At 34.3% G+C, this 25,983-nt stretch overlaps 2 long non-coding RNA genes across 3 annotated transcripts in view; one reads left to right on the forward strand and one right to left on the reverse strand.

Annotated features, from left to right (window-relative positions):
* The window catches only part of LOC105466943 (uncharacterized), a 124,061-nt gene that overhangs the window by 24,009 nt on the left and 74,069 nt on the right, over positions 1 to 25,983 (forward strand). The window contains exons 3-4 of one of the 2 annotated variants that reach the window (XR_011624614.1): positions 11,521 to 11,597; positions 24,196 to 24,323. This is a non-coding gene — a long non-coding RNA (uncharacterized lncRNA). The remainder of the gene's footprint in view (positions 1 to 11,520; positions 11,598 to 24,195; positions 24,324 to 25,983) is intronic. The other variant, XR_011624615.1, reaches the window with a different exon arrangement.
* LOC105466941 (uncharacterized) overlaps positions 21,439 to 25,983 on the reverse strand; it is a 180,102-nt gene continuing 175,557 nt past the window's right edge. The window contains exons 7-8 of the long non-coding RNA XR_003014743.2: positions 24,102 to 24,225; positions 21,439 to 22,685 (exon numbers count right to left, since the gene is read on the reverse strand). This is a non-coding gene — a long non-coding RNA (uncharacterized lncRNA). The remainder of the gene's footprint in view (positions 22,686 to 24,101; positions 24,226 to 25,983) is intronic.

Here is a 25,983-nt window from a genome sequence, read left to right on the forward strand (position 1 = left end):
TACACCTGTGTTTATTCATGTGTATTTCAACTTGCACCCACCCCAGAAAAAAATGTAAAGAATAGAACACAGATTAGAACTGTGTGATAAAGAAAAGATGTGTGTGTGTGTGTGTGTGTGTGTGTGTGTGTGTGTGTGTGTGTGTAGAGGGGGAGACATTTGGATATAAAATGGAGTCAGAAATTAGGGTCAGATAGAAGTGCTCACTGTGAAGTTTTTCCTCTTGCCATGAGTAGCCCAGATATTTGTTATAAACTTCCTAGCATGCAACACAAAGAAATAGATTGTTTATTTATCCAATTTGATGTCTTTCAGCTAAATGTTGACAAATTGCTCAGGAGAATCACAAGTTGTAAATATCTAAAAGGGGAAGTTAATAGAAGGGAAAATAATCACTTTCTGGTGGAGGGTTTATGAAAAGTTCCCCATAGAAGGTCAGTCTTGAGCTAAGCCATGAGAGAGGGGATGGGGTGTGTATGGAGGAGGACAAGGAACATTTCAAGATGGGGAAACACCATGAGCAAGCTCATATCTGGGGGTGAAGTTGCATAGAGGATGGTAAGATTAGCATAAACAAAGTTTGGAGACATGAACAGCTATTTTAGAACACAAGCTCAACTGCAGAGTGGTGTGAAAAAAAATCCCACAAAACTGCCAACACATACACACGCAACTCTACTCTTAAGAGTAGATGTCATCTAAAGGTTATCAACTAAGATTAAAATTGCTTAGAATCTCAAAATATATTCATGTCTGTAATATTGGTTTGATTAAAGTAGAAACAGTCTACAATGAATCTTGATGAAAAATAAAACTGAGAATAAACACACTCCCCTGCAAATAATAACATATGGAACTTAACTCTCCTGCTGTGTAAATTAGCCCTTAGGAGTAATTGAGGTAATTTTTACTCCTTAACCCAGAGATTTAAATATTTAATAAAATAAGTCTTATTTGCACTGTGTCAAAATTATACATCAGAAGTTTCAACACTGTTTTTGTAATCTCGTAGTATACAGAGTGGAAAATAATAATAGAATTATATGTTCAGAGGTAACAAATTCCCACTGTCATCATTCTAACTGGAATGCTCTATTAACTGGTCCTTTCACATACTTAAATTATAATGCCCATAAGTTACTCAGAAATCATGAATTATCAGTGGATAGTGTGTAACACATGCCCACTAAACACTTGTGGATTTCAATAATATTTTCATATAATTATCATACTAGCTCTATGACCTTGAACAAGTGATTTAACTTTCCTGAAACTCAGGTCTCTACTTTGCAAAATAGGTGCTATAATAACTTCCTCCCAGAATTTTAGGAGAATTAAGTGAGAAAATATACAGTAAGTGCCTAGCAGGAGTAACTGTCATTTGAACAATTACTATGGGCCAATGTCCTAAGCAACTTAAAGAAGTTATGTTAATTCTCATTAAAACCCTAAAGAGGGTTTTCCCTCTTTATAAATGAGTAAACTCAGACCCATAGAGGTTTACCAATTTACCTAATGTCATTTGTTTTAAAAAAATCATACCTATTACTTCTCTCTTTAGGAGATTACTAAAGTGACACCATTCACATGCCAAATTAACGAATATCACTTGCAACCCGTAGAGCTCTGATACAGATGGTTTTCATCTAAATTTAGGGCCATAATAGATAGAAATGCACTGGGTGGCAGGTTTTAAAGAGAGAGCCTTCTAAAATTGTTTTAAGGACAGTCATCAGGGTCTTATGCTCATTAGTGATTCAGGAATTTTAAAAAATACTTGTGAGTATCATTAACTGAGTATACTACATCAGAACTTATGCTAAAGACTATAACCTTTAATATCAAATAAACCTTTTCTGGTAAAGACTATTATTATCCCTATTCTACTTATGAGAAAAACGAGGCTTAGAAAGATTAAGAAACTTGTCCAAGATCATGCAGTTTGTAAATAGTCGAGTTGAGATAGATCCCTTGCTGCCTCACTGAGATGTTCACCCCTGCAGTGTATCAGCTCTAAAATGTTTAATAGTTTCAAGCTAGTGTAATTAGGCTTGCTCAGGAAAATGAAATGCATTGGAGAATTTGCTTTTTTTTTCTGAATTTAAACCGCAACTTGACTCCTTTATTTGGGACAATGGGAATTTATAACACATTAAACCTATCTTTTTATTATTCATGGCTGGCGGATCATTGTTTATCTCAGTTACTTCCTGTTTTCTAGTGGTTTAACATGTTTCATGATGGACCTGGAGTATGCTTTTGATCTTGTTGTAGGTAGAGTGATGCGGATGAAAAGAAATGGTAGTGGGGATTGCCACATCTACATGTGCTTCAAAGGGCCTTATCCTTCCTTCAGGCTTCTATGTATTCTATATGCTTATAAATTGATGCTCTTCTGCCTTTTGTTCAATTACTTTATTATCACTAGCCCAATACATGTTTGTATGTGCATCAGAGTGTACATTCAACTAGACAGCAAACTGGCCAGCCCACAGATTTCATGATTGGAGTAAGTTGATTTGATACAAAGGGACATGGCTTGCTGATGCCCTGGATGCTAAATGCAGCATCTGCTTGTGATAAACATTACTACTTCTTGTAGCAGAAACATTTGATGCTACAATCTGCCAATTTTAGTATGTATTTGGGTTATTGAAAGGAAACTGTTTTTTAATTACCTGGGAATTGTTTTTGACTAGTCAGCATTTGTGATGTTATATTCAATTATGAAAGTAACTTAGAATGTCAATGTTAATGTGTTTTAGATGACAGAAATTACAATGATGATACTTACCTAAATGCCAAGCCATTACTTGTGTGTTTTTTACGTTTTCCCATTCATTATAGACAGATTGAAAATAATGGCTCAGGAAGTAGAGGTTCAGGGTGGTTCAGGGACTTGCTAGTGCGTTGTGAAGCTTCGATCAAATCCATATCTGTTTGTTCTTAAGCTTTTAATCATGTATTATATTATTTAATCCAGTGTTTCTCAGTTTAGTGCTAATCACAATCACCTGGAGGGCCTTTGAAAACACAAGTTGCTGGGTCCCACACCAGAGTTTCGATTCAATCAATGAATGGGCGACTTGCCGCGATAATTTGCATTTCTAATAAATTCCCCAGTGGGGCTAATGTTGCCTACCTGAGTACCATACCTTAAGATCTACTAATATGGTCCAACTGCCTCACTTTAGAAATATAAAACCCAGACTTGGCAAAGGGAAATGACCCCCTCAAGATCAGAATGTGAATTAATGGGCAAAAGAAAACTCAAATCTAAGGTCTTCTCAGGCTCAGTCTCTTAGATCTGAGGAAGCAACTGTCCTGCATCCCTTGTACATTTACAACACAGAGAAGTGTTTGACTAAAGTCAGAAGTAATAACTCCTCTGAGTGATGCCCTTATTCAGCAAGTCGGCAGTCAATTATGAATTATAGTTAATTAACTTTCTTTAGTCTTAAATTTCTATAAAATTGGGGTTACCGATTCCTACTTTGCAGCACTGTCATAAGGATTGGAAATAATTAGGAATTTTCCTCACTGGAATATAAGCTCTGTGAAGTCAGGTGCTTTGTTTTTCTTTGTTTCTACCTGCACTTCTACACCCAGGAAAAGTGCCTCACACATATTAGGCATTTATAAATAATTTTGATAAATATAAATACTCAATGCATCATAGGAACTCAATAAGTGATGGCTTTATTGCTATTTTAATATCATCTTGGTTATCAATTGCCTGAGTTTCCTGGTTGTTTTCCTGTTCTATTTTCTCCCTTTCAGATTTTTTAGACACTCACTTTACCTACCAAGCTGTATCATATTTTCTGGTAATGATGTTTCCATTTTATGACTTCTGAAAAACAGACCAGATGTTTAGCTTGCTTTTTTGTTATTCTTTCAGCAAATTCACACTGCAGCCATTGATCTCTGGTTTTCAAATGGGGAGCTCTAAATTATTGCAAACATTGTGCCTTGGCTGCCTTTTAAATCTTTTCAAGCAGTCAGCTTTGAAGGGAGGATGGCCATTAGTCATTTGGGACATATTTTAATCTGTGAGATAATAGTTAGGCATCTTCTCCTACAGGGTTGGAAGTGGCTCTCCCATTGCCCCACACACCTGTCTCTCTTGCCTCAGTAAACAGTAAAACAGGAAAGAGGCTTTACTGAATTTATTTTGTAGCACATCCTTCAAACCCAAGATGGTTGGCACTAAGTATCCAAGCTGCTTGTGAAAGGAAGCATCCATGTGCACTGATCTAAGACATAGCTTTGAACAGCTAACAGTTTCTGGAGAAAAATAATGACAGAAGGGGAATAGTGTCCTGTCAGCTCTAGATCCATGGTTCTCAATCCTGGTTGCATGGTAGATTCATTGGGAGAACATTTTTAAAAATCTGAAGCAACAGACGTTATTTCAAGACTACTGGAATCAGAATCTCTGAGGGGTGGGTTCCAGGCACCTGTGTTTCTGAACATTTCAGTGGTTGCCCACTTCACTCCGAGGGCCTGTTTGAGTGTTGCAGAAATTTTTCATGGATCCTCAACATGGTGAAAAAACTGAAGTCAAACTAGCAGGATTTTCAAAATTCTAAACTTGGTCCTTTAATAAAGCTTGTTGTTTATTCGGAGAAGCCATTCTCCTTTGTATTAAAAAATCATTAACCATCATTAAATAGACAAAACGCTGCTACAACTCAGTTTGAAGCAGTCTACATATTATGAGAAGGAGCAAGATTGTAATCAAGCCTGTAATTGAGAACATCTGCCCTTCTGGCTTCAATCTAGAGATCATGTTTGAAGTCACCAGTTTCCTTTGTTTGGAACAGAGACATGTGACAATCTCAATATGTATTGCCTGTGTCTTCCTGTCAGCCATTACGAGGGTGTCTCTCTGAGCCTCAGTTTTAGCTGTTCTGGCAGAAGGATAGCTATTGCTTTTGGGTGCAATGTAGGTTTTCCAACATGACTTTCACGTGTGACAATCAGCCTATACTTTAAATCAGATTATGCTAGATATACACTGTAAATATTCTGAAGATCCAAATGGCGACATATATGAAATGTATTTAAGGACATAGGAAAGAACAACTTAATTTTATTTACATTAATTTTGTTCTTCCTGTTTTGCCTTCAAAATATTATTTAAAAAAATAACAGCAACAGTAATTGCAGCTTCAAAAAATTACACATTTGTGTGATAAAATAAAAATGTTGATAATACTCTTAGTGAGAGACCTTTTAGTTTATTTATTTTAGTTGTACTGATTTGTTTAATACAAAAGTCTGGAGTGCTACAGTCTGAAAATACTGAGAATATGGCCACTGTCAATCCTTGTTCTGCCAGGAATCACTGGTGACTGTGTGCTATTCAAACGAGCTACTTAGAGAAGGTTCTAATTTTCTCTTGTGACTCAAGAAACTACCAGACAACCACCCCTTATACATGTCCAGTTTCCATTTCATACAATTCTGAAACTCAAAATAGTTCCATTATAACTGAGTACAAGTATCAAATGACAACAGATAAATAAATGCTTTGTGAGAAGGACACTCTAGCGACAGCCTTGAATTGCTCCTTAAAATGCAGTCTTTCTCTCTTCTAGCCTCCTGTGCCACCTTATCAGTCCTCTTGACTGGCATTTATCACTAGCTTTCTTGAGATATATGTAATTATATACAAGAAGATTCTTGGCATCTTGTGAATTTAAAATTTCCAGTTTTAACTCTTCTTAAGTGACCCTGAAGAGTCTATAATTCATATCATTTGTCAGGTTGTTATATGAATTCAAATCATATATATTTTGGGCTGGTTTAAAGATGAGTGACTTAGCTACTGCAATAGCCTGGACAACCATCCAACATCTCCTTTCAACACAGCTCTGTGGTTTCCTGTTTGTAAAAACTGAAATAGTAGTTAATAGGTGGTATGAGGGTGTTTGCAGACAATCTTTGTGTTTTGATAGGAATGAGACTCAGAACAAATAATAACAAGCGATAATATTGAGTGCTTACTGTATGCCTGGCACTAAACAAAGAGCTTCACATTCATATCATTGGATCCCATAGGAAATGATACTTGAACTATAACTGAATGAGCATGCAGATAGCTGAGTTAGAAAATGCATAAATCCATAGGTAAGTTATATTATTAAATCCATTCTGCAGAAGAAAATGAAGCTTAGAAGGTTTGGCTTCGTCACATAGGTATAGCCAAGATGTGGGGGTAAAAAGTATATCTGACTCCAAAATATGTATTGTTTAACTGCTACTGATCTCTACCTGCCTCCTGCCAATAACTCCTCACGATTTCTCATATTTCTTCTATTGGACCATTAGTTCAACTTTATTTATATATTTATTGAAGGACCTACATCAGAATCTTTGTTATAACCATGATTTGCTGAATATAATAAGGAATGATGAATTTGCTAATTTCATTCACTTGCCTTCTTTTTACTTCATCAGCAAAAACTGAATGAGAACAAAATACCCTTCCATATGCATTTATTCCATGTACTTCAGTAATGCAGAAATTCTGAATGTTGCATAAGAGAAATTCCAGCTATATTTTTCAAGGCTCTCAGGTTTAGAAAGTAATAAGATATTTCTTTGATTAAAGACATTAAACATTATGAGTCAATCTCTGGAGCTCATCCCACTATCATTTACAGATTTCCAAGAGACCTGTGATCTGAACCCAAAAAATACCAAGAAGTCCCTGCCTACTCTACCGGAAAAGAAAGGAAACAATACCTGTCACCCATTCATGATAAACTGGAAGACTCTAAAATAACACATAGTTAATTTCTCCATCCACACATATTGCCATGAAACTAATTAGAGAGTTACTGGTTATAATTATAATAAAGAAGGAGAAGGACAGAGGGTTTTGAGAGTACATAACAGGTGCTCTACCCTATTTTGGGGGTCTCTGGGAAAGCTTCCCTTAGGAATTGATACTTGAACCGGAACTGAAAGAGGATGCAGATAGCTGAATTAGAAAATGCATTTAATGACAGTGGAAGTTGAGTTGCTGAAACAGAGAGAAGTGCCCAAGGAGATGAAGTATCATGTGTGAAAGTTTAAAGCAGAAAGGATCAGGAAGCACTTGATCAATTGAAAAAAAAAAAAAAAAGTGGGTGAATTTTGGGGACTGAAGACCTAAAACCATACTATCCTGAGAGGGAGGGAGGTTACCAATTGAGAGAAAGAGAGAGACAGAAATAAGAGATCACTCAGGCATAGTCTCCGTATTGTTAACCAATGAAAATAAAATAAACTATTCTTCAAAATGATCTCCTCCCCTCAAAAACCCCTTAAATACTTGCTAGTAATTATTGAATATAAAAAAAAGAAAATCAATTCTAAATTGAACTTTTAGAAAGCTGTGAAAAGAACACACCTTGCCACAACCTGTAAGACAGGGCAAAGCTTGTATTTTGAAGGTAATTAATAGTTTCAAATGCTTGATTACTAAAGAAAAAAACATTTAAAATGAGAAAGTCCTCATTTCAAAAATTAGTAAACAAACAAGAAAATATGTTAGAATAGATAGAAACAGAATTGAAAATCATGAAACTGAAAATAAGGAGTTAGCAATACACAAAAACAACAACAAAAAACGTAATAGAAATAAATTCACCAAAAGTCTGGTTCTCTTAAACAAATAAGCAAATAAACAAAGATGATATATTACTTCAAGAAAATATTGATACTCAGTACCGTTCTGGAAAAATACTTGCCCATGCTTGTGAGAGCCAACTGTACATATCTCTTCGCATTTCCACATTGCTTAGCATCATACTGATATCTCGAAATTATCAATGGAGGAAGAATTTATACCACTGAAATTGGTAAAATGCTATCAGTCAGAATACTCTTTTTTCCTTCAGAGATGGGGTGTATATATATATATATATATATATGTATAACTTCATGAATCTTTATGGAAATAAATTTTAAAAGCCAGGAAAAAATCTATGGTTTCTTAGCAGAATATAAGTTACCCAAATTACACCAATAAAGAAAACTAGGAAAACTTGAGACCAGTTATCGAAGATGTTGAAAAGGTATTTAAACCTGCCATTTTAGTCAGGACCATTAGCCAAGTTATATTTGTCTAATAAAGAGCAGATGACTCTAATGTCAAATAAACTATTTGCCTATTAAATATTTTTAAATCACTTTAAAGTTTTATAAAATCATAATTTAATGCCAAAATATGATAATGTTTATATTTTTATGGAGATGCCTACTTTGATATATTAACCAATAGAATCTGACACTATCACAGAAATGTACTTCATTATAACAAAGTGTTTGTCCTGGAAATGTAAGGTTTGTTCAATATTAACAAAAAAGTCAATACAAAATTTTACATCAAGAAACTCATAGAAAAATCCAGGTCTATGATTATATCAATAGTTGTGAAAAAAGGCAGTTAATAAAATATATTTTATTGGAAATACTTTTTGTAGCATTTTTTACAATGGCATACGTGCTATTTTCCTGTTAGGAATTATATAAAATTACATTAAAATCTGTATAGAAGAATACATATCTGGAAATTGTTAACAAATGTCTGGTAAGGATAAATAGTAAAGAAGTACATAACTCACCAAATTTTAAAGTCATGTAATTATGTATAGTTAATGTAATTGAGTAAACATTGTCTGGCCAGGTAAACTGATCACTGGAGGAGAATAGAGAATCTAGGAACACAGCTCAGTATTTATGACAATTTAATTTACATCAAAATTAAAAGATCAATATGATGGAAAAATTATATTTTTAACAAATGTTTCTGGCATAATTGGTTAGATATCTAGAAAAAAATGTTAAATCTTTAATTAGTACTATAACTAAAAATTCCAGATGTACTCAATACTTGCATATAGAAATAAAATAATAAAAATTATAGAAAATCTAAGAAAAACTTAGTAAAGGACCTCTTCTTTTTTTAAATTATAGATTCAGGAGGATACATATTCAGGTTAGTTACTTTGATATATTGCATAATGGTCAGGTTTGGGCTTACAGTGTACCCATCTCACAAATAATGAACCCTGTACCCAATAGGTAATTTTTCAACCCTCACCCTCCTCACAGACTCCCCCCACATACTCCCCAGTGTCTGTGTTTCTGAGTTATTTCACTTAGGATAATTGCATCTAGCTCCATCCATGTTGTAGCAAAAGACATGATTTCATGATTTTTATGGCTGCACAGGATTCCATAGTGTATATATATCACATTTTCTTTATCCAATCATCAGTTGTTGGACATGACTTTGCTATTGTGAACAGTGCTGTCATAAACATATGAATGTGGCTGCCTGTGGGATATAATGATTTCTTCTCCTTTGGGTAGATACCCAGTAGCGTGGTTGTTGAGTCAAATGGTAGTTTTATTTTTAGTTCTTTGGGAAATCTCCATACTGTTTCCCATAGAGGTTGTAGTAATTTACGTTCCCACCAACAGTATATACGTATTCCTTTTCTGTGCATCCTTGCTAATATCTGTTACTTTTTTATTTTTAATGATAGCTATTCTGACTGGTGTAAGATGGTATTTCATTGTGGTTTTAATTTGCACTTTGTTGATGATCACTGATATTGAGCATTATTTTCATATGTTTTCTGGCTGCTTGTATGTGTTCTTTTAAGAAATGTCTGTTCTTGCCTTTTGTCCACTTTTTAAATTGGGTTATTTGTTGTTTTCTTGTTAAGTTGTTTGAATTCCTTGTATATTCTGGATATTAGTTCTTTGCTGGATGCACAGCTTGCAGTATTTTCTTTCTTTTTCTAACATTTTTCATTAAAAAAAGAAAAGAAAAAAATTGCCACATATACACTGTGGAATACTATGCAACCATAAAAAAGAATGAGTTCATGACCTTTGCAGGGACATGGATGAAGCAGTTTGCAGTCTTTTCTCCCATTTTGTAATTTGCCTGTTTACTCTGTTGCTAGTTTCTTTCATGTGCCGAAGCTTTTTAGTTCAATTAAGTCCCTTTTGTTTATTTTGTTTTGCTATATTTCCTCTTGAAGTTTTGGTCATAAATTCTTTGCCTAGAACAATGTTCGGAAGTTTTTCCTAGTTTTATTTCAGGATTTTATAGTTTCAGGTCATACATGTAAGTCTTTATTCCATCTTGGGTTAAGTTTTATATATGATGAGAGATAGGGGTCCAGTTTCATTCTTCCACATATGGCTAGCAAATTCACCCAGGACTATTTGTTGAATAAGGAATCCTTTACCTATTTTTTGTTTTTATTGAGTTTTTGATAAGATCAGTTTACTGTAGATATGTGACTTTATTTCTTCGTTATCTGTTCTGTTCCCTCGATCTATCTGTCTAGTTTTATACCAATACAATGCTGTTTTGGTTACTATAGCCTTGTAGTATAATTTGAAGGTATGAAGTCAAGTAAGTAAGGCTTCTAGCTTTATTCTTTTTGCTAATAATTGCTTTGGCTATTTGTGCTTCTTTGGGTTCTGTATGAATTTAAGATTTTTTTTTTAGTTCTGTGAAAAATGCTATTGGTAGTTTGAAATGAATTGTGTTGAATTTGTAAGTTGCTTTTGGTAGTATGGTCATTTGAACAATAATGATTCTTTCATTCCATGAGCATGGGTTATTTTTCATTTTGTGTCACCTATTATTTATTTCAGCAGTGATTTGTAGTTTTCATTGTGGAAAACTTTCACCTTCTTGTGTAAATGTATGCCTGGGTTTTTGGTGTTTTCTTGGTGACTATTATAAATAGGAGTCAGTTCTTGATTTGGTCCTCAGTTTGAACATTGTAATTCTGTTTCTGTGATAAATCAAATATATTGATTTGGCATATTGAACCATCTTTGTATTCCTGGAATAAAGTCCCCTTGATTGTGATGCAAAATCTTTTAAATATACTGTTGGATTCAGTTTACTAGTATTTTGTAGAATTTTTTTGCCTCTATTTTCATTAGGAATATTGACTTGTAGCTTTCTTTTTTGTTGTTTTATTGCCTGATTTTGGTATCATGATTTTGCGTAATGAGTTAGAGAGAAATCCTCTTCCTTGATTTTTTGGGAATAGTTTCAGTAAGATGAGTACCAGCTCATCTTTGTATATGTGGTAAAATTCAGCTGTGAATTCATCTTGTCTTGGGCTTTTTCTTGGGATATTTTAAATCACTGATCCAATTGTATTACTCATTATTGGTCTCTTCAGGATTTCTGGTTTGAAAATATATTCTCCCATTCCATAGCTTGTCTTTTCAATTCATTGATTGTTTCCCTTGCTGTGCAACAGCTTTACAGGTTGATACAATCCCATTGCTTATTTTTGCTATTTTGCCTGTGCTTTTAGTGTAATATTTTAACAAATAATTGCCCAAATCAATGTCAACAATTTATTCTCTGTGTTTTCTTCTAGTAGTTTTAGGTCTTATGTTTAACTCTTCAATCCATTTTTGGTCGGTTTTTTTTTGTGTATGGTATGAGATTATTGTTCAATTTCTTTCTTTTTCATGTAGATATCCAGTTTCCTCAGCACCATTTATTGAAGAGATAATCCTTTCCCCATTGTGTGTTCCTGGAACCTTTGCCAAAGGTAAGTGGTTTTATTTCTGGGCAATTTTGTCCCATTTGGCCTATATGTCTGTTTTTATGCCAATATCATATTCTTTTGAGTTCTATAGATTGGAAGTGTATTTTGAATTCAGGTAGTGTAATGCCTCTAGCATTGTTCTTTTGCTCAAGATTTATTTGGCTATTAGGCATCTTTTGTGGCTTCATATTAATTTCAGGATTTATTTCTATTCTTGTGAAAAACACCATTGGAATTGAAATAGGGAGTCTATTATATAGGTAGATTTATTTGGATAGTACTGTTGGTATTTTTGCAGTATTATTTCTTCCAATCCATGGACACAGGCCACCTTACCATTTGTTTCTTTTCTTCAATCCTTTCATCAAAGTTTTATAGTTTTCAATATAATAACTTTTACCTCCTTTCTCCTCCTCCTTCTCCTTCTTCTTTTTCTTCTTCCTCCCCCTCCTCCTCCTCCTCCTCTTCCTCTTCCTCTTCGATGAAGTCTCACTCTGTTGCCCAAGCTGGAGTGCAATGGCATGATCTCAGCTCACTGCACCCTCCACCTCCCTGTTCAAATGATTCTACTGCCTCAGCCTCCTGAGTAGCTGGGACTAAAGGCACACACCACCATGCCTGGCTATTTTTTTTTTTTTTTTTTTTTGTATTCTTAGTAGAGATGGGGATTCACTATGTTGGCCAGGCTGATCTTGAACTCCTGACCTTGTGATCCACCCGCCTCAGCCTCCCAAAGTGCTGGGATTACAGGTGTGAGCCACCATGCCTGGCCTACCTCCTTATTTCTAAGTATTTATTTTTTTGAAGCTACCATATATTGTTTTCTTAATTTCTTTTTTAGATAGTTCACCGTTAGTGTTTATAAGGGAAACTGTTTCTGTATGCTAATTTTGTATCCTACAACTTTACTGAATTCATTTATTCTAACAAGTTTTAGTTGCGTCTTTGGTGTTTTCTCTACATATAAGATCACGATATCTGCATACAGAGACTATTTTACTTCTTCTCTGACTCAGGTAACTTTTCTTTCTTTTTATTGCCTAATTATTCTTGCTAGGACTTCTAATAATATGCTGAATAGGTGTGACAGAGCAGGCATCCTTTTACTATTCCTAATCTTTCAGTAAAATGTTTCAGCTATTTATGATTATGTATGTGAACTGTGGGGCTATCATATATGCTTTTTATTATGTTCATGTACATTTCTTCTGTAATTTGTGGAGAGTTTTTGTCATGAAAGGATGTTGAATTTGTCAAATGTTTTTCTGCATCTATTGAGATGATCATATAGTTTTTCTCTTGTACCCAGTTAATGTAGTCTGTCACATTCATTGTCTTGTCTGAGTTGAAAAGTCATTGTATTCCAGAGATAGGTATAATTTGATTGTGGGTGTTATCATTTTGATGTGCTGTTGAGTTTGATTTGATAGCACTTTGTTGATGATTTCTGCATCTATATTCAACAGGGATATTACCTTCAATTTGCTTTTCTTATAATGTCCTTGTTTGGCTTTGGAATCAGAGTAATGCTGACCTCATAAAGTGACTTTTCCAGTGTTCCCTTCTTTTTAACTTTTTGGAAGAATTTGAGAAAGATCGTAGAATTCACTTGTGAAGTCATCTTGTCCTCAGCGTTTCTTTGTTGGAAGAATTTTGTTTACTATTCAATCTTTTCCCTCATTATTGGTCTGTTCAGATTTTCCATTTCTTCATGATTCAGACTTGGTAGATTATATGTTCCTAGGAATTTATCCATGTATTTCGAATTATCCAATTTGTTGGTGTATAATTGCTCATTGTACTTTTTTATGATCCCTTGCATTTCTGTGCTATCAGTTGTAATGTCTCTTTTTAATTTGTAATTTTATTTGTTTTAGTCTTCTGTGTCTTTTTCTTAAATACTCTAAATGTTTGGCAGTTTTGCATATCTTTTCAAAAACCAACTCAGTTTCATAGTTATTTTATACTATTTTCTATATGATTTATTTCTGCTCTCATCTTTTTTATTTCCCTCCTCCTGCCAACTTTGGGCTTTGTTCTTTTTCTAAGTCCTTGGGATAATGATAGGTCATCTGTTTGAGATGGTTTTTCTTAATGTAGGCATTTATCACTGTAACCTCCCTCTAGGACTCTTGCTCTGTAAGTTCTGGTATGATGTGTTTTCATGTTCGTTTGTCTTAAGATTTTTGTTTATTTTTATTTGACTTCTTCCTTGACCCATTGGTTATTTAGGAGTATGCTTTTTAATTTTGACATTTTTGTAAATTTCCCAATTTTATTCCTGTTTTTGACTTCCAGTTTCATACTACTGTGGTCAGAAAAAAAATACTCTATATGATTTCAATCTTAAACTTGTTCATATTTGTTTGGTGGATCAATATATGATCTATCCTGGAGAGTGGTCCGTGTGCACTTGAAAAGAATATGTACTCTGCTGCTGTTGGATGGAATGTTCTGTGTGATTGTTACATTCATTTGCTATATAGTTAGGTTCAAGTACAATGTTTCCTATTTGGTTTTCTACGTGAGTGTTCTATACATTGTTGAAAGTAGAGTATTGAAGTTCCCTACTCTTGTTGTATTATTGTCTATTTCTCTATTCAGCTCTTCTTATACTTTATTTATTTAGGAGCTCTGATTTGGATATGTTTGTGTATATTATGTAATTACATACATAATTACCTGTCCTCTTGATAAATTGAAGCCTTTTTCATTACATAATGGCTTTCTTTATCTCTTGTGAAAGTTTTTAACTTAAAAGTCTATTTTGTCTGATATAAGTACAGCCATCATTCTCTCTTTTGATTACCAGTTGCATGACATAAGTTTTTTTATTCCTTTACTTTCAATCTGGTGTTCTTAAAGTGAGTCTATTGTATGCACCATACAGTTGGATTTTTTTTTTTAAATATCTTCAGTCACTTTATGTTTTTTGATTGGATAATTTAATTCATTTATATTTAAAGCAACTATTGATAAGAACAGTAAGTGCTTATGATCAGCATTTTGCCGATTGTTTTCTATTTTGTAGTTTCTTTGTTTATTCTTCCTCTCTGTCTTCCTTTGTGATTTGATAATTTGTTTTGTAGTGATATTATTTTTATATACATATATATATTTATACTTTGACTCCTTTTTCTTTGCCTTTTGTATTCTACCATTTTTTAAAATTTGTTATTACAATTAGGCTTACTTAAAACATCTTACAGTTTTAACAATTTTTTAAGTTGATAACAAATGAACTTAAATTATATACAAAATGCTACACTTTAACTTTCCCTCGTCTCACATTTATGTTATTGATGCTAAAACTTACATGTTTTCTATATCATATATCCATTAACAAATTATTGCAGCTATAGTTACTTTTAATGCTAGGCTTAAATTTATTTATGTACCACTCTTACTGTATTAGAGTCTTCTGATTTTTACTAGATCCTTACCTTTACAATGAGTTTTATATCTTCATGTTTTCATGTTATTGGTTATAATCCTTTTGTTTCATCTTAAAGAATGCTTTTCAGCATTTCTTATAATATATGTCTAGTGGTGATGAACTCTCTCAGCTTTTGTTTTTCTGGGAAAATCTTTTTTTCTCTTTCATTTCTGAACGACATCTTTTTCAGCTATTTGAATATATAATCCCACTATTTTCTTGCCTGCAAGGTTTCTGCTAAGAAGTCTGCTGATAATCTTAAGGGGATTCTCTTGAATGTAAATAATTATTTTTCCCTTGCATCCTTGAAAATTTCATCTGACTTTTGAGAGTTTGATTATAATGTGTCTTGATAAACATCTCCCTATATTTAATCCATCTGGGGTCTCGTGCCTCATACATTTAAATGTTCACTTTTTTTCCTACAGATTTAGGAATCTTTCTTTCTTTCTTTCAATAAGCTTTCAGCACATTCTATCTTCTCTTTCTGAGATTCCCATAATGTGGATTTTGCTGTGCTTGATGGTGTCTTAAAAGTTTTATAGGCTTGCTTCACTCTTTTTCATAATTTTTTATTAACATTTTTCTAACTGGGTAATTTATTTCAAAATATATATTTTGGAGACAGAATCTTGCTCTGTTACCCAGGCTGGACTGCAAAGACACAATCAGAGCTTACTGTTACCTCAAACACCTGAGCTCAGGTGTTGTTGCTCCTGTGTTAGCTCCCTGGGCATCTAGGACTATAGGCATGCACTACCATGCCTGGTGAATATTTTTTTGTACATATGGGGTCTTGTTATGTTGCCCAGACTGGTCTTAAACTCCTGGCCTCCAGTGATTCTCCCAGTCTGACCTCCTAAAGTGCTGAAATTACAGGTACAAGCCACCAATCCCAGCCTGGGTAATTTCAACTGATATGTCTTCACTGTTTTTCTTTATTTCTGCTTTACCAGGTCTGCTATTGAAGTTCTCTATAGAATTTTTCAGCTCAGTGATTGTATTCCTCAGTTCTAGAATTTTTGTTCATTTTTATGTTGTCTATTTCTTTGTTGAACTTCTAATTTTGCTCATGTATTGTTTTGTTGATATTATTTACTTGTTCATCTTTCTTCTCTTATAACCCATTGAATTTACCTAAGATGATTACTTTGAATTATTAGTCAATTTGTAGATCTCCGTTTCTTTAGAGTTCGTTACTGGTGCTTTATTTTTTTTCCTTTGATGATGTCATGTTTCCTTGATGATTTGTGATCCTTGCTCTGGTGCCTGGGTATTCAAAAAAAAAAAAGGCATCCTTTTCAATATTTACAGACTGACTTTAGTCACCCTGTCCAGAGGTTCTGGATGGGTAAGCTATTGGGGTCTGCTGATGGGCTTGCTGCTGGAGTTCTCAGGTGGGCCAGCCTTGTGCCAAGGTCAGTGACTGTGCAGCTCTGATGCCTGGGTCCACAAGGACAGGAATAGTGCCTGGCTACATGTGGTGGGGCCTGGAGCCTATGTTCATGGAAGCAAGGCTGAAACCTGGGTACACAGAAGCTGGTCTTCAACTTGAGTCTGTGGGGTGTGGCCAGACATCATGGTCCACTAGGGCAGGCCTGGTCCCCGGATCCTGTGGGAATGTCTGGTGCCTGGGACTGTGAGGGCCTGTCTGACACTGAGGTAGGTCGTAAGCCTGAGTCTGCAGTTGAACCTCTGGAGTCTGGGTCTTCTGAGAACAACATGGAGTCTGAGTCCATAGGAACTAGTCTGGAGCTTGGGGCTGTGGGGAGTAGACTGGTGCTGTTACAGGGTTGTCCTGGTACTGGGAGAGACCCGAATCCTGGGGCAACTGGAACCAGTTTCACACCAGGATTCACTGAGTGGGCCTGGTGCTGGGGTCTGTGGCAAAGTTGAATGATCACTTCAATCTCCTTCCCAACATGGAGGGAGGGTGATATGAGTAATGTGAAATAATCCTTCCCACTCTCTTCAGTGTGTCATCCTTTCTTATTTTCATGCTACACTCAGGTGCTGCAATCTCTCATCTGGATTCCTTAGGTCCCATGCAGGTATTTTTATTCATGGATGGTTGTTTAGATTGATGGTTCTGTGAGGGGTCAAACACTAAGAATTCCCATTCTGCCATTTTGCTGATGCCAGTTCGCACACTATATAAAGACATTTTCACAATATATTTTTAAGGGCAAAAGGACTAAGATACAGGAAAGTATATGTAATAGGGCTATCTTTATGTAGTGAAGCAAACAGATGTTTCTTAACTATTAATGTGTATGAGTGTGTTAATATGCATTATGTATATTGTTATATAAACATGAAGATAAGTATAGAAGGCACACCAAGCTATTTATAGAAATGGTTAGTTTGAGGAGGAGGACACAACTGAGGGAGATGGAAAGTAGAGAGTAGAAGATGAGGATTACGTTTCATAACTGGGGAAAAAAGCAATTAAACAACTTATGAATGATTTCAAATTATATAAAAGTATACATAGCTGTTGTATAGAAAAAAGGGAGAGAAATTGATAGCTACTTTTATATTTACCAAACTGTAACACTGGTCAAGATATGGTCACATGAATAAAAAAGTTGCAATGTAATATGTTTGCTCTATTTTGATGATTCTATTTATTTAAAGCAAAAACCTACAAACAAAAATGATACATCTACATTAGTTGATAAGATCTTATATTTTGTATCTATCTTATATAACTCTCTCTATCTATTGAGAAAGGAAGTTGTAGAATGATACACCTTATCTTAGAGGACTAGATGTGGTATTCAGCAAAATATTATAATTTTACTCAGCACAATATGTACATACAGACATACCTCAAAGATACTGCAGATTTAGTTACAGACCACTGCACTCAAGCAAATATCACAAGAAAGTGAGTCACACAAATATTTTGGTTTCCCAGCACATATAAAATTTATGTTTATATTATTCTGTCTTATATTGTTTATAATAGTATTTTATTTTAAATTGTACATGCCTTGATTAAAAAGTGATTTATTGATGAAAATACTAATGATCATCTGCGCTTTCAGTAAGTTGTAATCTTTTCGGTGGTGGAGGGTTCTTGCCTCAGTGTTGATGGCTGCTGACTAACCTGGATGGTGGTTGCTAAAGGTTACTGAGACTGCAGCAATTTCTTAAAACAAGATAACAGTGAAGTTTGTCAAATCAATGACTTTTACTTTCATTAAAGATTATATGTAGCATGTAATGCTGTTTGATAGCATTTTACCCACAATAGAACTTCTTTCAAAATTGGAGTAAAACCTCTCCAATCCTACTGCTATTTTATTACCTTAGTTTATGTAATACTCTATATTCTTTGTTGTCATTTCAACAATGTTCACAGCATCTTCACTAGGAGCATATTCTGTGTAAAAAAAGCAAAACAACTTTTTTTTTCTCATTCATAAGTAACTCCTCACCCATTCAAATATTATGAGATTGCAGCAACTCAGTCACATCTCCAGGCTCCACTTCTTATTCTAGCTCTCTTGGTATGTCCACCACATCTTCAGTGACTTCCTCTACTGAAGTCTTAAACCCTTCAAAGTCATCCATGAGAACTGGAATCAACTTCTTCCCCACTCCTGTTAATGTTGATATTTTGACTTCTCCCATGAATCATAATTGTTTTTAATGGTATCTGGAACAGTGAAATCTTTCCAGAAGGTTTTCAAAGTACATATTTTGCCCAAATCCATCAGAAAAATCAGTATCTATAGCAGCTATAGACTTACAAACTAAATTTCTTAAATAATAAGACTTGAAAGTCAAAATGACTTCTTGATTCATGGGCTGCAGAATGAATGCTGCATTTGCAGGCATGAAAACAACAACAATCTCCTATGTCTCTATCAGAGCTCTTTGGTGACTGGATGCGTTGTCAATGAGCAGTAATATTTTGGAAGAAGTCCTTTTTTCTCAGCAATATGTTCAAAATTGGACTTTAAATATTTAGTTAATCATACTGCACCTAGATGTGCTGTCATCCAGGGTTTGTTATTCCATTTATAGAGCACAGTCAGAGTTGACTTAGCATCATTCTTAACGGCACCAATATTTTCAGAATGGTAAGCAAGCATTGGCTTTAGTTGAAGGTCACCAGCAGCATTAGCTTTGAACAAGAGAGTCAGCCTGTTTTTTGAAGCTTTGAGTCCAGGCACTGATGTCTCTGTAGTTATGAAAGTCTTAAATGTTATTTTTTTTATAGTAGAAGGCTCTTGCCTCTACATTGAATATATGTTGTTTAGCATAGCCATCTTCAATTATTTTAGTTAGATATTCTGGATCATTGTTGCAGCTTCCACATCAACTCTTGCTCCTTTACCTTGCACTTCTATGTTATGGAGATGGCTTTTTTTTTTTTTTTCTTAAACCTCATGAACCAACTTCTGTAAGTTTCTCTTTTTTTTCTACAGTTTCTTCAACTATCAGTCTTCATAGAATTCCAGAGACTTAGGACCTTGCTCTGGATTAGCCTTGGTCTTAAGAGAATGTCATGGCTGGTTTAATCTTACATCCAGACCACTGAAACTTTATCTATATCTGCAATAAGTCTGTTTTGCTTTTTTATTACTTTTGTGTTCACTGCAGTAACACTTTTAATTTCTTTAAGAACTTTTCCTTTGCATTCACAACATGGCTGTTCGGCACAAAAGTCCCAGCTTTTGGTCTGTTTTGATTTTCAACATGCCTTCCTCACTAAGCTTAACCATTTCTAGCTTTTGATTATTTAAGAAAACTTTTATTTTAGGTTCAGGGTTACATGTACAGGTTTGTTATATAGCTAAACTGTGTGACACAGGGATTTGACATGCAGATAATTTTCTCACCTGGATAAGAAGCATAATATCTGATAGGTATACTCCAACCTCAAGTAGGCCTCAGTATCGGTTTTCCTACTATTCATGTGTTCTCATTGTTTAGCTCTCACTTCTAAGTGAGAATATGCAGTATGTGGTTTTCTGTTTCCGTGTTAGTTTGCTTGGGAAAAGGGCCTCCAGCTCTATCCATGTTGCTGCAAAAGACACGATCTTATACTTTTATGACTTCATAGTATTGGATGGCATATAAGCACCACATTTTCTTTATTCAGTCTGCCATTGATGGGCATTTAGGTTGATTCTGTGTCTCTGCTATTGTGAGTACTGCTGCAATTAACACATAGCAATATATACGCCCAATATTTTGGGTATATACCCACAAATGGGACTGCTGGGTCAAATAGTAATTCTGCTTTGAGTTATTTGAGGAATTGCCATACTGCTTTCCACAATGGCTGAACTAATTTCCACTCCCATCGACAGTGTATAAGTATTCCCTTTTCTCCACAACCTTGCCAACATCTGTTATTTTTTTGACTTTTTACTAATAGCCATTCTGAGTGATGTGAGATGGAATCTCATTATGGTTTTGATTTGCATTTCTTTAATTATAAACGATGTAGAGAATTTTTTCGTATGCTTGTTTCTTGCATATGTCTTCTTTGGAAAAGTGTCTGTTCATGTCCTTTGCCCACTTTTTAATGGGGTTGTTTTTTGCTTATAAATGTGTTTAATATCCTTATAGGCTCTAGTATCAGACCTTTGTTGGATGCATACTTTGCAATATTTTCTCCCATTCTATAGGCCGTCTGTTCACTCTGTTGTTAGTTTCTTTTGTTATTTGCAGCAGCTCTTTAGTTTAATTAGATTCCATATTCCATTTGTCAGTTTCTGTTTTTGCTGCAATGGTGTTTGGCATCTTCATCGTGAAATCTTTGCCAAGTCTTATGTCAAGAATGATATTTCCTAGGTTATCTTCCAGGGTTTTTATAGTTTTAGCTTTTACATTTAAGTCTTTAATCCATCTTGAGTTAATTTTTCTATGTGGTGTAAGGTTAAAAGTGAGAGATGTGTGACTCTTTCACTTGACCACTTAGAAACAATTGTAGAATTAATTGGCCTAATTTCAATATTGTTATGTCTCATACAATAGGAAGTCCCTAGGAGAGGAGAGAGATGGGGGAACAGCTGATTGGTAGAGCTGTCAGAAAATGTATAACATTGATTTATTAACTTTGCCATCTTTTATGGGTATGGTTCACATTGTCCCAAACAATTAAAATAGTAACATCAATGATCACAGATCACCATAATAGATATAATCATGCTGAAAAGGAAATATTGCAAGAATTACCAAAATGTGACACAGAAACACAAAGTAAGCACATGTTGGAATAATGGGGCTGAGAGTCCTGTCTAATGCAGGATTGCCACAAACCTTTAATTTCTAAAAACATAGTACCTGCAAAGTGGAATAAAGTAAAGCATAACAAAATGAGGTATGACTACATATGTAATTTTTAGTAATAAATCTTAAAATATATTTTTCAGCGTGTGCATAATGAAGTCCAAGATTCTAGCATCAGTAATAAAAAGTTGACAAGATGATATAAAGAATGATAATTCAAATGATTAAAAAGTTTCCATTTGGGCAAACTACTTTCTGGGCAGTAACTTAAGGTGCTCTTCAGTTCAAGGGCACCCAATCCATTAGGACTTAGCAGGATCTCACAGAGAAACAGAACATTTGGAAAATGATCTCTGGGTCTTAACTGGAAATTTGGACTTAATGTTCATGGTTATTGATAAAACTACACATCATGATATTCTCAAATGTATCTAAATGTTCTTTTGACAAGTAAAGAACTATATTGCCTTAATTTATTAGTGGTACTTCACATCTGACATATCTCCTCCCAGGCATTGGTGACAGTCATCTTTAAAGCAAACTGTTATCAGGATCCTGGGCAGGAAAAGATAAGAATTAGCTGTCTGAATACCTTTCTATTTATCTTCCAGTGTCAGCACTCTGATCTGGAATATTTGATAGGTGGGGATCATCAGTTTCATATACAAGCATTAGTTGAAAACTGGGGCTCAAGAAAATTTACTTGAATCATATTATGACAATATAAGTGGTATATGCTCACAGAAGGTCAAAAGAAGTAATACATGCAATATTGTGTAACAGCTAAAATGATAGTCATGTTTGCTTCTAGATAAGACATTTCATCGGTCTAGTGCCGGTTACCACATATAAGCCATGGAACCAAGAAAAACAAACAGGAAGCATCACAAATCACTGGAGCTGAGCTAGATTGACTTATTGTCAGTGGTGCAATTGTTACTTCTCTGAAATTAATGAGCCATTGAGCACTCAGTTCTAATTATATCTCCACTCAATATTCTATAGCTGTTTGCTATTGTGAATTGGATTAAATATGTATTCATTTGAAAGATGTTTAGGTTCTCCATGAATCAGCTTTTGTCTAGTTTTCCAACCTCGTTGTCATAGTTTACATCCAAATATTACCATTTTATTGATCTTCAAAGACACTTCGTTTTCTTATACCTCTAAATAATTTATTATGTTTACTTAATTTACTTTCTCAAATCCTGTTTCCATGAAGCCTTCTTTTCTGGTCCAAATGTAGGCACATCTTCCCCATATTCTCATCCATCTTATAAATATAGTAGCTATATTATGGCAACTGTCATATTGTGTTGTAATGTTTTTCTTTACATGGCTGTTTCTCCATGAATCTGTGGGCATTTTCAGGATAAATTTCTTCCTTTCAGTGTCTTCAAGACCTAGAAGAGTGGGAGACACATTGTAGATATTGACTAAATGGTGGATAAGTAAATGAAATGAAAATTTATTGAGTAAAAACTGTTCTAATTAAAAGAAAAATTATGTTATCATGGTTTTTATAAGAATCTTTAATATTGGTAAAAATAAATTTATGTCCATAGTTCTGAATCATCACTAAGAGATCAAGTTGTAGTTATTCCAAATGGACTTGTATAACACAGTTTCCCATGCAAACTGATTAGGAAAATCATATGGTTAAAAAAGTTAATTATCTACCTTAGAAAATAGAAAGTACAGTAACAATTCTTTTGATATCTGTATTGCATAAAATTATCCTTTAACAAAATAGATAATTCCTCATTACTTGTCTTGCCTTGAGAGAATGAATTTTATTTTCCATATTAATGCAGTTATTTTTAATGGTAACTTTATCACTTTATGAAGGCTTTCGATGAAAAGACAATGATTCTAGGAGAGCAATGCCAATGATTACAATCCCTTGAAGGAAAACTTTTGGGTAAGTGCAATTCCTTTTCCAGAAAAAGATAATCATAACTACAGTTTTTATTTCAGAAGGGACTATAAATAAGAACAAATATAGAGAAAGGACATATAAAGAGAAACTAAAACTTTATGACCTGAGGTTTCCAGAATAGTCTATGTATGCCAAAATATTACAAAATAAATACGTATTCCAAAGTATTGCTCAACAGACAGAAACAACAAACAACAAATGGAGATTAAATAAATAATATAAATATCTTTAAGTAAAACACTGATAACACTAGCAAGTTAAATTAAATTTACCGACAGACATTTTTTATGCAAAGCAGTACTCAACTGGATATTTTTTGAAAATGTATAGTTTAGTTCAATGGAATAGACATTTGTGCTTATTACCTAGCAGGCACTTTATTAAACACTGGGATACTTCAATCAATAAAACATAGACCCGGACATTGAATGTCTCACAGTCTGGGAGGATGCAGAACAGTACAGTGAGTAAAGCCCATATTATGGGGTTCTATGGACTTGGACTTAGATACCATAACATCAAATTATTATCCGTGTGACTTAGGCTACTTAATCTTTTTAGGTTTTCATTCATTTTCCTGTGGAAGGCAAACAATAATTGTCAATCACAAAGTGTTGTGAAAATTATATAAGAAAATTTCTTGTAAAGTGCTTGGAAGTACCTGACTGGGAGCAAACACACAAATATATTTTAATTAATAAAATTAAATAATCAGGTTTTTAATTTACATTTGCGTAGTTCCAAGTCTAAAAGGAATAACAGAAGTCCATAGTAATCTAAGAAATTATAAAACAGCAGCATGTTTTATAATTTCTTAGATTATTTTATCTATGAAATTATCAGTTCCAAAGATAATTTTTAAAATTACTAAAAATTGCACCTCATTTCTGAAGAAGAAGAAAGGGTCAAGTAATGATTCCATATGGACTTTGTGAGAGGTGGATGTGAAGAAACAGTTTTGTGTTCGATTCCAGGATGTATCTACAGCCATCAGAATCATCTGTCTAAAAACGGAATGAACTGCTTCATGAGTTAATACATTCTCTGTCATCAGATTTATTAAACACCATTGAAGAACAATCTGAGATTGTAGAGAGATAAGGTAAGTAATCATTTAGGAATAATTAGTAATAAGCAGTTGATCCAACTAGATGCTATGAAAAGCCTTCAACATTGAATTTATGACCTGACTCTCCATTTATTTTGCCACAGAAAAAAAGCCATAATCAAGTTTTGGCCATTGCCTCACCAGTCACACTGACTGTATTCTGGTTGATTATGCACTAATTTTAGAGCAACTTACTAACCATGCTGTGAAACTATTGATTTCCTAATGATTGGTCATCATTTTGTTTATCTGGTCTCCCCCAATGGGATCAACAAAATCAAAATAATTATAAATCATTGATGAAAGGGCTGTGCATTATTATTATATACTGAGTCCGCTCTTTATTTGGACTTGTGCTTGAAGCGCCGAAAAGAATGTTTTCTTTTTTTCCATTATCAAGGACATTCATCAGCGCATATTTTGTACTTTTACCAGAAAAAAACAACTGGTAGGCAGATTCATCACTGATTTGTTTTTTAAAGCATAGTCACTGAAAGTTATCATTTGGTATTGAAGATGATGGAGTTTAGAATCAGACAGACCCAGCCTTGAGCCTCAGCTTTATCTAGTATGACCTTCGGGAAAGTTAACTTCTCTGTGACTCAGCTTTCTTATTGATAATATGGGGCCAAAATACTTACTGCACAGGAAACTTATGGGATCTTAAAGATACAATGTTTTCCCATGCCTAGAATGGTATTTCCCTTTTTTAATATTAATTTATAAAAAAGGCTTTTTAAAAATTAATGTATCTTCTTGTTTTCATATCTTGGTATCTCCTACCATCGACTCATTCTGTATACTATAGAAAAAAACTAGAATCATAAAAGTCAGAGGTGGGATAAATTAAGAAATTATTTAAGCCTCTCTTTTTGAAGAGTGAGAAATCAAGATGCAACATTCCAGAGCTAAATAAAGGAAGATGCAGAATCCATCTACCTTCCAGCCCAATGCTGTTTCTACAACACAAGCTATTTGTGGTAATGTCACAGTTTTGAAAGAAATTTTAAGAAAATTGTAAGTGCAGCAAAAGGGAATAAAAATAACTGGGGATATGGAGTCTGATGGCTCTGGATTTGCCTCTGAGGATCTCCTATTTGTTGATTGGGTAGATCAACAATCTTTCTGACCCTCTATTTTCTCACCTAAACTTAAGGGTAATCATGTGTACCTTATGGAGCTTCTGTAAAAATTTGAAATGAAGGATATCATGTCCTTAAAACAGTGTTTTTCACATTGAAAATTCTTGCTAAATATTAGCTATTAATAAAAACAATAATAGAGGTTTAGGTATCCTAGCATGTCAAAAATAAGACAGAGGACAGCAAGTCCTCTTGGTTTTCCCTCAGTCCCATCGATGTTGGGCTTATGCTTGGAATAGGAATTAGCTTCTACAACAAGGAAAATCCAGTATACTGTGTCCTCCTTTTCCAGTAGTTACAGGAAAAGCACAAACATTTTTCTTAGCCTGTCCTGTCAGCTTTTTAAAGGTATAGTTCTTTCTCCACTCCTAATAAATATTCTCCTCAGGAATGTGACTGTATTGTTTGCAGCTCTATTTCTGGTCCATCTCTGTTTCTGAGGCACATGAGCACCCACGAGCACTGCACATCCAGGGCTGAGGCATCTATCAAAATCTTTTCAGATACTGTCA

This window comes from Macaca nemestrina, chromosome 6 (assembly GCF_043159975.1).
Source record: "Macaca nemestrina isolate mMacNem1 chromosome 6, mMacNem.hap1, whole genome shotgun sequence".
Lineage (NCBI taxonomy): Eukaryota > Metazoa > Chordata > Mammalia > Primates > Cercopithecidae > Macaca > Macaca nemestrina.